This window comes from Staurois parvus, unplaced genomic scaffold, assembly GCF_062004578.1.
Source record: "Staurois parvus isolate SC_StPar_1 unplaced genomic scaffold, SC_StPar_1.0 ptg000051l, whole genome shotgun sequence".
Classification (NCBI taxonomy): Eukaryota; Metazoa; Chordata; class Amphibia; order Anura; family Ranidae; genus Staurois; species Staurois parvus.
Window position 1 is genome coordinate 6,738,888 of NW_028317847.1, and position 13,569 is coordinate 6,752,456.

Consider the following 13,569-nt stretch of genomic DNA (forward strand, 5'->3'; position numbering starts at 1 on the left):
TATATGTGTGTGTGTGTGTGTATATATGTGTATATATGTGTGTGTGTGTGTGTATATATGTGTATATATATGTGTGTGTGTGTGTATATATGTGTATATATATGTGTGTGTGTGTGTATATATGTGTATATATATGTGTGTGTGTATATATGTGTATATATATGTGTGTGTGTGTGTGTGTATATATGTGTATATATGTGTGTGTGTGTGTGTGTGTATATATGTGTATATATATGTGTGTGTGTGTGTGTGTGTATATATGTATATATATGTATATATATGTGTGTGTATATATGTATATATATGTGTGTGTGTGTGTGTGTATATATGTATATATATGTGTGTGTGTGTGTGTGTATATATGTATATATATGTGTGTGTGTGTGTGTGTATATATGTATATATATGTGTGTGTGTGTGTGTATATGTGTGTGTGTGTATCATAGTTTGTAGACGCTATAACTTTCATGCAAACCAATCACTATACAATTATTGGGATTTTTTTTATCAGACATGTAGCAGAATACATTTTGGCCAAAATGTATGAAGAAATTATTTTTTTTAATTTTTTTTTAATTGGATATATTTTGTAGCAGAAAGTTTAAAAAATTTTTTTTTCCAAAATTATCTTTTTTGTTTATATCACAAAAAATAAAAAAAAAAACAGTGGTGACCAAATACTACCAAAAGAAAAATCTTGTGTGAAAAAAAAAATGAAATCAATTTTGTTTGGATATAGCCTTGAATGACTGCATAATTACCAGTTAAAGCAGCGCAGTGCTAAACAGCAAAAAAATGGCCTGGTCATGAAGGGGGTAAAATCTACCGGAGCTCAAGTATGCAGTAAACACAACATTCTCATTTGTGCGTTGTGCGCTCCAATGCTTGTGAGTTGCAATATGTTCTGCAGAACACAAAGTGAATGACACTTCAACACAACTTGCTGTATTTTTCAGCACCACATTTTGTTTACCACAATGCATTGGTGTGAATTGGCCCTTGGAAATCAAATGTATTTAGCTGGCCCTGCTAAATATGAACTGGACATCCAGACATCAAAGACCCCTGGGTATGAAAGGATGATATCTTCAGGGAGGAAAGAATGTTTTGCTCTGTATTATTTCTGTAGAAGAAAAGTGTGAAAAGACCCGAGTTCTTCTAGATAAAGTTTAACACTTCTTTCTCGAATGCTGCAAATGTATTTCACCACAAGGACATTTTTTTTTTTTTTCCTTTTTTTTTTATGATGCAGTTCTGGGAAATGTCATGGAAATGAGAAGGTGATTTTCATCTGCTTTTTCATTGATCTCTATATATTACTGGCGCGCTGCAGAATGCCGGTAGGAAGTGTTCCGCCAGTGCACCTATTTGCAGACTGTGGTTGTCTGTGTGGCCTTGTTGACTCTGCTCGGTTGTAAATGACAGATCAGAATGACAAGAGGTCGTATTTTACTGTTAGTGCATTGAGCAAGGCTACATTTTTAATTTTTGTCTATAACTGCCTAGCTCAACCTATGTATGCTCCATGCATGCTAGCGTTTTCTTGTTTTTTTTTTTAAACTCCAAAAATGCTGGATTAAGAATGGTAATAGTATTTTATAGTAGCGTTCAGTGTTAACATTTTATTAGCATTTTTACAGTACATATTGAGGGAAAAAAAAGCTAGAAAAAAGCGGTTAATAGCATTTTAGTAGTATTTAGTAGTTTTTGTTTTTTTGTCTGCTGGAAAAACATTCCAAAAAACTACAAAAACATTATTTTTTTTTTCTGCCCCTAGATGCTGAAGCACAAAAAATGCTAATAGGGTAAAGTAGTGTACACGGACACATAAGATAACACTATTTAGCTTCTAGGAGCAGAAAGAAAAATGCTAAGAGCTTAAAAAAAACGCTAGCTAACCATTGAAATAAGTTCTATAGGAACCCCTTGTAGTACCACTTCATTGGTGGTCATTGGGGAAAAATGCTCTTTACCTTGGTGGCCAGTGGGAAAAATGTTGATCTTACAGCTAAAAATATCATTGGTGTCATGTAGTTGTCTTTTGACGTAGAGTGTTTGTCCCTGGACTATATAGGCAACACCAAATGGGAGGCCAATCAGCCACAGTTCAAGGAACCCCGAGCAACCTTTTGAGGAACCCTGGTTGAGAATGGCTGGCCTATAGACCAGGGGTGGACTGACAACTCATGGGGCTCCCAGGCAATAGGGGATCATGGGGCCCCTGTGTCCTCGCCCACACCCAAAAAAGCCTATGAAAAAGACAATGAAAGGTACCAGGGGCATCTCATGGGGCCCCCTACTGACCCCGGGCCCTCAGGCAGTACCAGAGTGCTCAAATGGTCAGTCCGCCCTTGCTATAGACATAGAGGTGGTCACATATTCCCCTCTCCATACATGGAAGCACGGAGCCTTTACCAAGGACTCCAAAGGAGGAACCAAATGGTGGGAGAGTACAGCTTAGAGGCATGTCAACGAGGGGGTGCATACTGTTCAAGAAAATGTCACGTCACTTTGATTGGGCAATGTGACTAATTTAAAGGTAGTCTTAAAGATGTTGCAAGCTCAGAACTGATTTACTTTGTTTTGGCATGACTGGTTGGGGATAAGCATACCATCGACTCAATTCAGAAAGCTTTAAAAAAAGATAACGGATCCTAATTTTCAGTCTTGTGACTGTAATTTTTAAACCACATTGGACTCCTCTGAAAAGCATTTTGTGAATTGAGCTTCATGTCTGCTAGGAAGGTTTTCTCCATTGATGTTCAATATTCATGGCTGTCATGTGTTTTACTATTGTAGGGATTATTTTTTAAAGAATGTTACCCCAACATTTCATATTCTTGATATGTCTATTGTACTCTGTTATTGTGTTTAAAAAGTATCCTGTTCTCTCTGTGTTGCTTCCTTTTTGTGAAATACCTGGTGATTGTGCCAGTGCCCTGCTCTCCTATTTAAAACTACCCATGAGGATGAGAGCACATCCATGGCAGCATGGTAAGTTTTTTTTTTTTTTCCTGGCTGTTCTGGGAAAACAACCTGCCTGTCCTCTAATGGTAAGACTTGTGCGGACACCCAACCCCCTGCACAGTCATTCACTGGGAAGATCAGTGTACTGCTGTTTCTTCACCTTAGCTCTGTAAGCCCCTTAGGCACCTGAGAACAGAGATTGTGTGATCACTTATTAAAAAAAAAAAGGTATATATTTTTTATTGTGTATATACACAAACCTTTTTCCTGTCATTTCTATTTAAAACAGAATAGGTTGTTTTACAAGGTATTTGCTCACATGTAATTTAAAGCCTAACTTTGAAAAACCTAAAAATTACCCCTTGCAGTGAGGCAAGCTGAGACTCGGGGTTTGGGGACATGTGAAACAGGATCTTCCTCTGCTCACCAACACTAACAGACTGGTCCCTGCAGTGTATTTTCCCCCATGCTCCAACAGTGTAAGGTCCGGAGGTCATCAAGACCAGTGCATGACCCATAGCCCTGCATTGGACATGATGATGCTGATGGACAATCCACCACCGGAGCATGGGGGAGCGCCATCTGGTAGAGGAGAGGTGGTAAGTTAAGTTAAAGTAAGGTAGGTTAAAGTGCAAAAATTCTCCCTTAGATAAAATAAACAGTTAAAGTGTTGTCAAACCCACAACCATAAAATCAGTCTGTATATGCAGTAAAGCATGCTTGTTATACTCACTGTGGAACCTAAGGGGATACACGTTGTGTAAAAACTGTTTTATCCTGTCTTCTCTGATTCTCCCCTTCTACTGTCCCCAATCCATTTGCTGATGGTACAGAGCTCTAGGAGGTACTCTGCACTTGCTCATTTTGGTGTGTATTGCTAGAGAATTTTTTTCTTTGGGATGGTGCATGTGATCAGCACAGGGCCAGTCAGCACTGTCCAGACAGAGGGTCAGGAGTTCTGCAGTATCATAGGACCTCTCCAAAATGATTGCATTCGGGTGTTTTCAGGGAAGGGTATTGTTAATGCTACAGCTTACAAATGCATTTTAAACAATTCAGCAGTTTGGTGAAGGCCCTTTTCTGTTCCTGTGTACCAAGCCAGCTTGAAGGAAGCTGCATGGCTTTTTTATTTATGCCTCACCTTCAGGATCCTGGGAAAACCCATTGTCTTGAGACTAAGGGTATATAAGGTGAGGGGCTGGAGTTAGTTGTTGGTTGACATTTGGACACAGACCTTACCCTAGGTTCACACCTAAGCATTTTTGTTTTGCAGAAACGCAGTACAGTCCATTTAACATTCTCTCCTATGTGACATGTTCACACCTGTGCATTTTCACCCGGTGCATTTTTTTGGAAAGGGTCAGGGACTTTTTTAATGTAAAAAGTTGTGCTTTTGTTTCTATAGACGTCAAGGGAAATGCTGCAGAAAAAACATGTATTGCGTTTTTGATGCATTTCGCATTTTAAATCTGCCTAGCAACAAGTAAATTTAAAAAATGAAAAAAAAAAAATGCAAAATTCGGCAAAAACGCAAATGCAAAACTCAATGCAGAAATGGCTCAAATGCAGCCTGCATAGGTGTGAACCTAGCCTAAGCAAGGACTCCATTCTATGGGAAGAAGCACCTTGTGTGTCATAATGTGAATGCACCACTTGGGGGTACTGAAGTTTCCTACCCCTGGGAAGTGAGGGACTTCTCACTTATAGAGCAGAGATTGAGTTGTCACTTATACTTATACCGGAAATATACAGCTATAGGACCAAAGAGGTAACTTGTGTCAAATTTGATGGGCATTCAGTTTCTCCTAGTGGAGCATTTCATAAAGAAACTTAGGGGTTGATTACCTAAAGGCAAATCAGCTGCTGCGTTTGCAAGGAAAAGTGCCCTAGAACTTCATGAAAGAAGTTAAGTTCTGCTAACTAAAATAATCCAATTATGTGCAAACAATAATGTTTTATTTTTCTTTGACTGTGATTTGGTATCCCTTGCAAAGTGACTAGCCCATTTGTTTTCGTATAAAAAAAAAAAAAAAAAATGTCTTTGACAGTAGCGCATTCAATGCTGAAAATCAGTATGTTTGGAAATGTTATATAGTAAAGGAACTTGGTTTAAACAAGTGAGCTTCATTCCAGACCAAATGGCGGACTGACCATTTGGAAACTCTGGCACTGCCCGAGGGCCCAGGTTCAGTAGGGGGCCCCATGAGATGCCCCTGGTACCTTTTTCATAGGCTTTTTTGAGTTTGGGCAAGGACACAGGGGCCCCATGATCCCCTATTGCCCAGGGGCCCCATGAGTTGTCAGTCCGCCCCTGTTCCAGACATTATTTTACTTCTCTCCTAAAGATCCTGCATGTAAGGACAAACAGTCTGAAGGTTTTGGGACTCTGATGCTTGAAATAATCTGGGTCTGCCATCCTGTTTAGCTACCCTGTGTCCACATGGTGGATCCTGATGCATGAAGACCCCGAGTGACCAAGTATACAGAGTTATTTCTGATGTCCTGGTTCTTAAGGAGTTGGTGCTCGGTGGTTCAAGTGAGCCCCTGCTAGAAGCTCCATAAAGACATGGTTTGATGAGCTTGGTATGGTGGAGCTGGAGTGGCATGCACAGAGCCCTGAACTTAACCAAATTGAATGCCTTTCGGATGAGTTTAAAAATTAAATTGCTAGCCAGATCTTCTCAGCCAACATCAGGCTTTTTAGGCTGAATGGGCATAAGTTTTCATAGATACTCCAAAATCTTGTGAAAAACCTTCCCAGAAGAGTAGAGGCCAACTCATATAGACGGCCATGGTTTTGAAAGATGATGTCCAATATTCTTGTATAGTCAAGTGATCACAAACCTTTGGCTATATGGTGCATTAGTAGAGCCAGTCTAGACCTTCCTCTATAGATAATCTGTATGTGTATTGGCTGTTTTAGCCTCAGATGAACCCAATCACTGTTTCACCTCAAGTGTTTTTTCCTCCTCACTTGACTGCCTCTATAAAACAAGCAATACTCAATATTCTATTAATAGCACCATTCCACTTAATTAACAATCCCCTCTTGGATAATATACTATCAACGCCCATGCTTACCAAAATAACAATATAAAAGGCTGCTACAGAAAGTTCATGTAGTGATAAAGTCTGACATTCTCAAGCTGCTTTCTGCCATAAAATATGCATGAGACATATAATCCCCACAGCTTCTGTATGAGGCGTCAGGTGATTCTTGGTTTAATCTTCCATTAAGACTCCATTTTATTGTCTCGCTGGAGTTCCCTGAAAAAAAGAAGCAGGTGTTGTTATGATGGCTGGTGAGAATTAATTGCACCGCAGGGATCAAGCCATATCATTTTATACCCAATTTTAATGTTGAAAAAAGGATAAAATCTTCACATACCATATAGAAGGCATGACACTGCGTTATATGTTTTATGTATGATACCTCTGTGTATTGTATACATTGTGAGAACTAGGGGGTCATGTACCAAAAGCTTTTTATTTTTGGTTTTGGATAGAGCAGAGTTAATTTAGGAAGCCAGGATGCCAAAAATAAAGTCCTAAAGTCCCATGTTGAAAACCAACATGTTTAAGACACCAAGGTCCTTTTTTCAAAGGTGACAGACAAGCAGTAAAATGACAATGTCATCTATATATATATATATATATATATATATATATATATATATATATATATATATATATCTATATCTATATATATATATATATCCTTTAGATTGTAAGCGCCACGAGCAGGGCCCTCCTATTCCTTCTGTACTGAAATGTATTGTAATTGTATTGTCTCCCTTATATTGTAAAGCGCTGCGCAAACTGTTGGAGCTATATAAATCCTGTATAATAATAGTAATAATATACAGTTGTGTTCAAAATAATAGCAGTCAGACATCACTAACCGGATCAATCACTGTTTTTGGTAGAAATGATATTTCTACATGGCAAATAATTTACTAGCAGGTGTAGTAGAGTAATAGAAATCCAACAGACCCAACAGTCATGACATGCATGCTGCTAATTCTGTGTAATTGAATCACTAATTGAAAGGGGCATGTTCAAAATAATAGCAGTGTGGAGTTCTATTAGTGAGGTCATTCATTCTTTGAAAAACAGGTGGCAATTATTGCCCTTATTTAAGGAAGGAAGGCAGCAAATGTTGTACATGCTGGTTATAGTGCATTTCTCTCTGAAATTCTGAGGAAAATGGGTCGTTCCAGACATTGTTCAGAAGAACAGCGTACCTTGATTAGAAAGTTGATTAGAGAGGGGAAAACATATAAAGAAGTGCAGAAAATGATAGGCTGCTCAGCTAAAATGATTGAAAATGCTTTAAAATGGCAACCAAAACCTGAAAGACGTGGTGAAAGTGAAAAACTACCATTTGAATGGATAGAAGAATAGCCAAAATGGCAAGGACTCAGCCAACAATCAGCTCCAGGAAGATAAAAGAAGGTCCAAAGTTGCCTGTGAGTACTGATACAATTAGAAGACGCCTATGTGAAGCCAAGCTATCTGCAAGAAGCCCCCGCAAAGTCCCACTGTTGAAAAAAAAGACGTGTGCTGAAGAGGTTACAATTTGCCAAAGAGCACATTGACTGGCCTAAAGAGAAATGGCGCAACATTTTGTGGACTGATGAAAGTAAGATTGTTCTTTTTGGGTCTAGTGGCCGGAGACAGTTTGTCAGACGACCCCCAAACACTGAATTCAAGCCACAGTACACTGTGAAGACAGTGAAGCATGGTGGTGCAAGCATCATGATATGGGGATGTTTCTCATACTACGGTGTTGGGCCTATTTATCGCATACCAGGGATCATGGATCAGTTTGAATACATCAGAATACTTGAAGAGGTCATGCTGCCTTATGCTGAAGAGGAAATGCCCTTGAAATGGGTGTTCCAACAAGACAACGACCCCAAACACACCAGTAAACGTGCAACATCTTGGTTCCAGACCAACAAGATTGATGTTATGGAGTGGCCAGCCCAATCCCCGGATCTTAATCCAATAGAAAACTTGTGGGGTGACATCAAAAATGCAGTTTCTGAGGCAAAACCAAGAAATAGAGAAGAACTGTGGAATGTAGTCCAATCATCTGGGCTGGAATACCTGTTCACAGGTGCCAGAAGTTGGGTGACTCCATGCAACACAGATGTACAGCAGTTCTCAGAAACAGTGCTTATACAACCAAATATTCATTAAGTGATTCAAAGGAAAGCAAAATCTTCAAACATTTTTCAGTTTATATAGTGAATGTTTGAGTTTGTAAAGAAGAATACAAACACTGCTATTTTTTGAACAGTCTAATATTCACTTTTCTTCAATTTTTTTTTAGAGGAACAACACAAATTTGATCTATTTTTCTTCATGTTTTGATTTGGAATAGAATGTGTAGCATTCCCAATGCATTTGTGTGGATGGAAATAAAAGCTATTAGAAGGATTTTGAGCTTTATTCACTTTTTTCAACACACTGCTATTATTTTGAACACAAATGTTATGTCATTTTACTCCTTCTCTATCATAATGATATAGTGGACCTCCATGTCTTCAAAACATTTGTTTTGTACATGGGACTTCAATAAAACTCTTTGGACTTCATTCTGGCATGCTGGCTTCAGTTATGCATTCCAATTACACCATACCGCTATTTTTCTGTGCACTCACCTTATACAATTTAACCAAAAGTCTGTGCGGTACGGTTTTAGTTTTAGGCTTTTATTGCTGTCTGTATCACCATTGGTGAGGGTTTCTCTCACTACCTGTCTCGGTGACAGTGGTCAGTCACGGGGAAGTTAGGGGAAATTTCTTTAGCCAGGAATGAGTAGAGCAATAATATCACTTTTAGTAGTTAAGCATTACAGCTTGTCTGGTTTATATTGCTGTCTGTGTTACTGTTAGGAAGATCATACTCCTGTATGAGAAGACAGTAGTCACTGAAATAAGGGGAAACAAGAAATTGCCTAATGTTTTATTTTTGATCCTATGGTGGTGACCCCATAAATTGCTTAGTGACCTTGAATAAAATTGTTCAGTCCGTTGGATTCACTGACCTTTGATAAAATTTTTCAGTACTTTGGGTTCTGTGGTATTGGATAAAATTCTTCAGTACATTGGTTGTTGGGGTTCAGTGACCTTGTATAAAATTCTTCAGTATTTTGATTGGATTCTATGTCCTTGGATAGAGTTCCAAAGTATGTTGGTTGGTGTCATTGACCTTGGACAAAATTCTTCAGTACATTAGTTGAGTTCCTGAATTTTAGTCTGGAAATTTGAAGAAGTTACAGACCTGTTTGTCATGTCACAACTAGTCTATGAAGTATAAAAATGTCAAATGTTCATAAAAAGAGGAAGTGGCACAGTATTGTAAACCAGCAGATGTTATTTGAAGCATACTTTTATGTCAACTCCAGGTTTTGTTTCACTTGAAATAGTTTGTTTAGGTCAGGCTAGCCCAAAAAAAATCTGTCCTTCACTAATACATGTGCCAGCTGTCAGTGTTGTATAAACTGTATGTAATGTCAGCTACATACAGTATACAGTGCTGTGTTCTGGCAGTGGGATGGGGACTTCCCTCCCATTCCCAGAACAAAATGGAGCTGCTCAGTCATTCACAGGAAGCCTTGCATTTTATGAATGACACCACAAAGCTTCTAATTCACTACCTGGTTATCTCTCGCCTTGACTACTGCAACTCCCTCCTCATTGGCTTACCTTTTACATAGGCTATCCCCCTTCAGTCCATCTGAATATTGCTGCCAGACTCATCCACCTTACCAACCATTCAGTGTCTGCTAACCCTCTCGGCCAATCCCTCCACTGGCTTCTGCTCACCCAACAAATTAAATTCAAAATACTAACAACCGTTTATAAAGCTATACACAACTCTGCCCCCCAGCTACATCACTAACTTGGTCTCAAAATACCAACCAAACCACTCCCTTTAGACCTCCCAAGACCTCCTACTCTCTAGCTCCCTTGTCACCTCTGCCCATGCTCGCCTCTAGGACTTCTTCCGAGTCTCTCTCATCCTATGGACCTTTCTAACCCAATCAGTTCGACTATCTCCTAATCTATCCATCTTTAGATGATCCCTGAAAGCCCTTCTCTTTGAAGAAGCCTCTCCTGCTTCTAACTAATACTGTGTTTTACTTTCTCCATCAGCTCATCTCTCACATTTATTTTGTATCACTTGACCTTCCCTCTTAGATTGAAAGTTTTAATGAGCAGGGCCCTCTGATTCCTTTTGTACCAAATTGTATTGTAACTGTAATGTCTACCTTCATTTTGTAAAGCGCTGCGCAAACTGTTGGTACTATATAAATCTTGTATAATAATAATGAATATGAAGGGTTCCTCTGATTGGCTGAGATGGAGAGGTGGTTGAATGATGTCATAATCTCTATCTTGGCCAATCAGAGGAAGCCTTGTGCTCATTCATATAATACTAAGCTTCCTGTGAATGGCTGGACAGCATTCAGCTCGACACCTTTTTTTGGGCAAGGAATGGATGGGAAGGAAAGGAAGTGTACTGCAGGTAGCTGATCTTGCATACAGTTTATAAATTTTTGACAGTGACCACTGTATTAGTAAAGGAAATAGTTTGTTTAGGCCAGCTGGGCCCAAACAAACTTTTTAAAGTGAAATTTAAAACTGGTGTTAGTCTTTAAAGATAGAATGGCTCTTTGAACAAAATGGTGGATAAATGATCATCTCAAAATATGTCAACCAGTCAGAACCCATATTTGTGTACCTGAAAACATCAGCAATGTTTTTGCAGTGCCTTATTGAAGCTTGATTATTTGTATCACTGAGCAGAGTGAACAAAATGCTCAATCTGCTAAAAAAATAGGTCAGAAATTCGCTAGCAGTGAAGACAAATTGACTTCTGAGAAAACACATAGATAAAAAGTAGGTCCCTCAACAAGTGTTCAACATATGTGGACTTCAACATGATGCATAAGCAAGACATTAAGTAACTTCACTGCCTGAATTTCATTATGCCTATGACCCATTTGTGTCTCTTGTCCTGTTCAAGCCATTTTTTGGATAAATGGATGTATACAAGACACCAGCCTGAAAACAATTCAGGTCATCTTCCTGTCTAAATGTGTGCCACTGGTTACAAAATTTCCTGCAATACATGTCTGGGGCATGAATATTCTATGATGCCTCTTGGGATACCATCCCACTCCGTACCTCCTTTACCACATTTGTCATTGCACCATGTAATACATGCGAATGTCATCCATTTTTTTTTTTTTTTAAAGGGACACTATCAATATTTTGCAGCTTATTTTCTTAAAGCCTTATGGGTTCTAAAGCCTTCATGCTAAACTGCATGGAAGGAGGTTTTATATCTTTCTTCTATGTAGTGTACTTGATAAGACTAGAGATTAATTCCATCTACTAAACAGTATCTCATGTCTTAATAATACAGGTGATAGATTTACACTTGCTAGTTGTTTCTTTATTCCTGAGTAGTTAAAAATGCATATTTCACAAGGCAAAATATTTTTGTGAGAAGCCTCAGGTGAAAGCTGTAATTTCTTTACTCCTAGGACCTCGTGCATGGGGCCACCAAAGCATTTATAATTGGAAGGTTCTTGAACACCACAGTTGTCAAAGCAAGACGATAAAGTGAACCTTAATCAAATGTAAACTTGTCTTGCTTAGAAGAAGACCACACGAGTTGCCCACTATTTCCTTTGTTCAAAAGAAAAACTTCCTACAGTATGTCCTTCTCTGATTTAGTTTAACTTTTTACTGGTGTCAGATTTTCCCTGACTTGCTGGCAAAGCTCCACCATTCCCAGTCCAGTGAAAGTCTCATTGGCCATTATAATTGTATTCAGCAAGGCTTAGACATCAAATCAGGCCCTAGCAGAAACAAAAAAAGTTAAACCAAATCTATAAGTTGCACAAAAGAAGCTTTTTCTGGATAATAAAGGACACTGCAGGCATCTTGTAGTATCTGTTCTTTATGAGACCCTGTCACTAGACTATTTATTTCAGCTACAATCTACTCATAACATTATTTGGCGCATTTACCATATTTTATTTACCTGTAAAAGTGTAGGCATCCAAAATCTCTGAGACTGCATCTGGGCTACGCCATCACAATTGGGATGTCAGCAGACTCAGAACTGTCACTCAAGCTCCAAGCTATAGCCCACTGCAACATTTTATCCAGCCCTCTGATTTAAGAGAGGACTCTAATGGGGACTCTCGTGTAAGAAGGACTCTGATGTAAGGGGGGGCTGGGATGGAGATTTTCCAAGGTAAGGGGACTTAGCATCGGAGTCTTCCTTATATGAGAGTCTCCATCTAAGGGGAGCTCTGATTTGAGCCTGACTCTGTTTTGGGGGGGAGGGGGGTTGTATGGGTGACTGATGGGGTCTCTTATTTAGAATTTTTTTTGTTTTACTAAAGTTTATTTTTTCTGTTGATCTAAGCCATATCATGGCTTAGTATAAAAAAGTCTAAGTAAAACCTATTCATTCATTTAAATTTGATTCATTAATAAAAAATTTTTTTTTTTGGCCCCTGAATATATGCAATATGGCCCTCATACTCAAAAGTTTGGAGACCCCGCTTTAAAGTATTCCTCTTCACTCTTCTCCAGGCAACTACATGAATAGTTATGTAGCACACCACCTAACAAGCAATTGGTCAATTGAGTCCTATTTCCTTCTTAGAGCACACAGCATTTTCTGGCATTTTTCTGCTGGCTCAAGAGATCAGTCTAAGGATTTCTGTTTAGGGTTTTTACTGGAGAACAATGGATTTGGATAGGGATAGAGAGCATGGGATACCCTGAAACTGTATAGCCAAGCTTAGCTGGGACCTCGGTGTCTTCAGGCTGGCTTTCTTCAGACTCCTGCCCAGGAACCCCCTAAACAGGGGTCTCCTCCAGCAGGCTGGACTCAGGAACACTGCCTTACACACACTCACATTGCCCCTGCTGCTCAGGACTCAGGCTATTTATGGGCTCTCCACCACCTTCAGGGCACACCTCCACAGGGATTGGCTGGAGTTCCATAATTATTCAGACTGCAGACTCTCCTTCCCTCCATGTTCCAGAACTCTCTGGAAGACTGGGGAAAGTATCCGAGCAGCAGCCTGTGCAACGCTGAGCAGCCCAAACCATTAAACACCCAATCCACTGATTACAGAGGAGCTAAAACTAAATTTGGCCTAGCAACCTGCTTTAAGCTAGGAGGGTGCTATATCATGCAAGGAGGTGAGGGGTGGGATGGAGGAACTGGGCCAGCACAGGCCAGAACTAGACATTCCCAGAAGTGGAGATGACTATGATGTTCAGGGAGGAAGGGGACTTTGATAGGAAACTGGCCCTTTTCTGGAGTGGTTGAATTTTGTCAGCAAGTTCAAAGGTACATTGCAAGTGAATGAAGCATAATTAATGGCTAGGAAAAAACAAAAGTATTTAAAATCTTTGATTTTTTTGGGATTTTATCAGCATTTTAAGTTGGTGACAGGGTCTCTTTTGAGTAGAACTTTTACTTGAAAGTCGGGCACAGATTCACCTTAAAGGGATAGTCCACCTTTACCAAAAAACTGCCCATGCAGATAAGGAACGT

The 13,569-nt window shown here is 39.3% G+C and overlaps 1 protein-coding gene across 1 annotated transcript in view; it reads left to right on the top strand.

Annotated features, from left to right (window-relative positions):
* LOC149470212 (cyclin-dependent kinase 14) overlaps nucleotides 1-13,569 on the top strand; it is a gene marked incomplete at its 3' end in the record, with an annotated part of 401,956 nt that overhangs the window by 221,472 nt on the left and 166,915 nt on the right. The gene's annotated exons all lie outside the window — the stretch shown is intronic.